The sequence below is a fragment of the Pteropus vampyrus genome, unplaced genomic scaffold (genome assembly GCF_000151845.1).
Source record: "Pteropus vampyrus isolate Shadow unplaced genomic scaffold, Pvam_2.0 Scaffold482, whole genome shotgun sequence".
NCBI lineage: Eukaryota > Metazoa > Chordata > Mammalia > Chiroptera > Pteropodidae > Pteropus > Pteropus vampyrus.
The window spans coordinates 476482-480086 of NW_011889263.1; the positions used below are offsets into that span (position 1 = coordinate 476482).

Consider the following 3605-nt stretch of genomic DNA (forward strand, 5'->3'; position numbering starts at 1 on the left):
CGGCCCGCCCCAGGCCCGGGTTCCGGCCTCCTCTCGCCGGGGCGGCCCGAGGGCATCTGAGGTCCCACCAAGAGCTGAAGAGAGAGGGCATGGGGGGCTTCCTCCGACGGATGAGGCACCAGGCCCGCAGCCTGCACTGTAGCTGGGCCGGCGAGTGCGGTGAGGCCTGGCCCTCGCCAGCGGCCTTGAGTGTCCAGCCCCGGACCCGGCCGCAGGCTTGGGGACCGCGGGATCGGGCCCAGACCTCTTTCCGTCGTTCCTGGCGGAGAGGGGCGGGAGACTAGGCGAGGCCGGGTGTCTGGGGAAGTTGGAAGGCCCGAGGGATAAAGTGAGGAGGCGCCGGGGGAGCCCGGAGGGGGAGGGGGAGGAGTAGCGCTTTGGGCCGGCAGAGTGGGGGAGGAGGAGAGGGTGGCGCGGCCGGAGGGAAATGGCCCGGAGGAGGGGCGGGGCGGGGCCGGGCTTGCAGGTACTGTCGCTGGAGGAGGTGGGTAGGTCAGGTTACAGGCCTGGGGGCGGCTGAGGAGAAGCCCAGGAAGTGGGGCAGGGTGGGTGTGGGCGGAGTTAGTTTGGGGCCGGGGATAAAGGGGGCGGGCAGGTCGGAGATCCGGGAGATGTTGCAGGGGTCACGTGAGGTTAGGGTCGGAGAGATGTTTGAGGGGGAAGACCAGATACTGGGGCAATCAGGTAAGTTGAGGAACTACCGTAGGCTCTTTGGGAGTAGGGGGTGACAGCTTTTGGGCTAGGCTAATGGGGATGTGGGGGCAGGTTCCGAGAAACTAGTGTTGATCAAAAGGCACGTGCCAAGATGTGCTCCCCATTCCCGGCTAGGTGTTAGCTCTGGGCCAAACCTGAGTCTTTTTTTCTCTTTCCCACGCCTCATTCCCGTCAGGGGCCAAGTTTGCAGTCTACCCTTTGGGCAAGCCTCTGCCAGCTGTACCAAGGCATTGGCTTGCCAGGTGGGTGTTTGTGTGGGCAGCTTGGAAAATAGTCTGGAACACCTAGCTCAGGAAGTAGTCTGGGACACCTAGCCCGGGCATCTTGTTTACCATGGGGGTGGCCCTTGCCCATCACCACCCCAGGTATCTGCAGGGAGGCAGCCCAGCTGCCGTTACCTGAGTATCTTAAGAGTCCTAGATTCTTTTCCCACTTTTTGTGACCAGAACCTTGAGGCTGAAACCTAGGGAATGGGACCTCACAGCCACCATCTTATACCAAAGCCTCCAGGCACCAGCTCCCTGGAGGTGAAGAACTGGGAGGTGAACATATAAAGCTTTGTTCATTGTGCTTTGGAGGCTTATGATGGGGTGACAGCAGGTCACCAAGAAGAGGATCAGGTCAGGCACCTCCATGCTGATGCAGGCCCTTGGGGCTACTGTCTCCGGGGCTCTGTTTCTGAGGTGCTGTCCTGGGGCAGGCCCCATGCCAAGTTTGCTGGTTGGATGAGCTCATTGATTGCTCACCACCATCAGGTCAGCTTAGTCCTTCTCCGTCGTTCAGAAGCTGAGGCTTGGAGTGGCTTGTCCCAGGTCACATGACTAGACACTGGCAGACTGGGATTGACTGATCCTCAGCCCAAACCCACAGTCCCGGGAGCTGGACTTTAAGGGTCATGACTGGAGGAGCTCTCTAATCTTCTGGATTCCTTGGTGGGAGTTCTCTTTCCTCTTGCCATCCCAAGGGTTGGATCAGTACTCTTTCGGGCAGAGTTTTCCTGGTGTCCCAGGGGATTTTAACAGTGGAAGCTTCTTTCTTAGAGGCCTGGTCATACCCTCAACCCCCATTCTTCTGGGAGTCAAGAGGTCAGGAGTGAGGGAGCTGTGGGCTGGCAGGAGGCAGTTAGGAGGATGGGGCCGGGCTCTCGAGCTGAATTTTGCTTTGCTTGCCACATTTGTCTTTTTCCCACTTTAGTCCCCAGTCAGACCGCCTTAGCTTTCGTTCTTTCTCTGAGCTAATTGCAAGGCTCTTGCGTTGATTTGGGAACCTCAGCACCTGAGGCAGGAGCCACAGACTGCTGGGTCAAGTATCAGCCAGGTCTGGATTTAATGATGGGTTGCCACCCTCATTCTTTCCCTTCCTCCAATCTCCCCATAGTTCCTAGAACTGCCCTCCATCTGGGACCTGGTCTCCTCCCCTCTCTGGCTGGCCTCCTGGTTCTGGAAGGGGTGGGAACTGGGCCAGCCACCCCATGTAAAGAGAGACCTTTCCCTTGTCTAGTTTGGCCTCGGCTGGGCTCTGAGCTGGATACTGAGGTTGGCTGGCTATCGCTAGTCACACAGCTGGAACAGGGGCAGAGATTGGTGGCAGTTAGCTATGGTGTGTGCATGGCAGAGAAGAGGGTGATGGGTCCAAGCCTGCACCTGGAGGAGAAGGCACTCTCAATAACTAAGTGCTTTTCTGTGAGGACTTAGGGTGCACAGACCTGGGGCACCAGAGGAGGCTATAATAATTGGGAGGTGGAGAGGGGGGTCAAGTGCAACAAATGAAGGGATTCTTGGGACAGTTTTATTGCGCTAGGGTACTGACCCCCTGCTTGGGGTGAGGGGAACGGTCTTGCATAACAGATCTTAGGGCTGCTCTCAGCAACTTCTGTTCTCGTGAAGGTGACCAACCTCAGACAAATGCTCAAGAGATCATTTCTGATATTCCAACGTTCATGAACTTAGACAAGGGGAAGTGATAGTAAGTGCTGGGTAAGGTGGTCAAGGAAGCTTTCCAGGTGAGCTGAGCCCTGAACAGTAACAAATCAGCCTGCGCAGGGAGCTGGCTCCAGGAGAGGTGAATGTTCTAGGCAGCCAGGACAGCCCATTGAGATCTTTTGCTTTGCCAAATGCTTTAAACATCTTGTCTTCATGAGGGAAGAAGCGAGAGGTGACCCTAGTGTACAGACAGACCCTTAGTGCCATTCACAGAAAGGAAGACTCAGTCTGGGTCTCCACGTCACCCCAAACGCAAGTCCAGACCCCTTGGTCTGCATCTAGGGCCTTTTAAAATCTGGTCCCTCTGCCAGGCCCTGGTGGATTCCTGAGCAGAGCCACAAGGAGATAAGCTTTGGTTGGTCTTGTAGGACCCTTTGTTGGGTTTGGAGAGGATTGAGAGTTGGTCTGGTGAGGTCTGATTGAGTTCATCAGTGTCATTGCCAAAGCTTATGATGGAGAAGGCGGCCTGCCAGGCTCAGATGGGGGCTGCTGCATTTGAAGTGATGGCGAGCCACCTGTGCTTGAAGACACCAAGGTGGTGTTTGTCCTAGCCACTGCTCCCTCTCTTGGGTCCTCACTTAACCCTCATTACCTCAATCCCTTTCCTGGGTGCCAGGCTGCTCTGAGCACTTTTACACATTTTTGATTCATTTAAGCCCATACCTAGCATGAGCAAGTGGGACACCTCCCTGCCTCTGCTCCTAGGTCCCCTTGCCCAAGAATGTCATCCCTCTGGCTCCCCCTTAGCCCTCTGAGCCACAGAGGCTGTGAGGTGGGACTGGGCAGGTGACTGTCTTGTGTCCTGTGTCTGGTCATGGTCATCGTTCCATCTTTCCTGTGCTGCCTCGGTGAAGGTTTCAGCGTCCTTAGATCTAGAGCCACAGGCCATCTGTGAGGACAATGACTGTT

General features: G+C 56.4%; 1 protein-coding gene across 2 annotated transcripts in view; it reads left to right on the forward strand.

Moving 5' to 3' along the window:
- NACC1 (nucleus accumbens associated 1) overlaps positions 1-3605 on the forward strand; it is a 25306-nt gene that overhangs the window by 1359 nt on the left and 20342 nt on the right. The window lies entirely within an intron of this gene.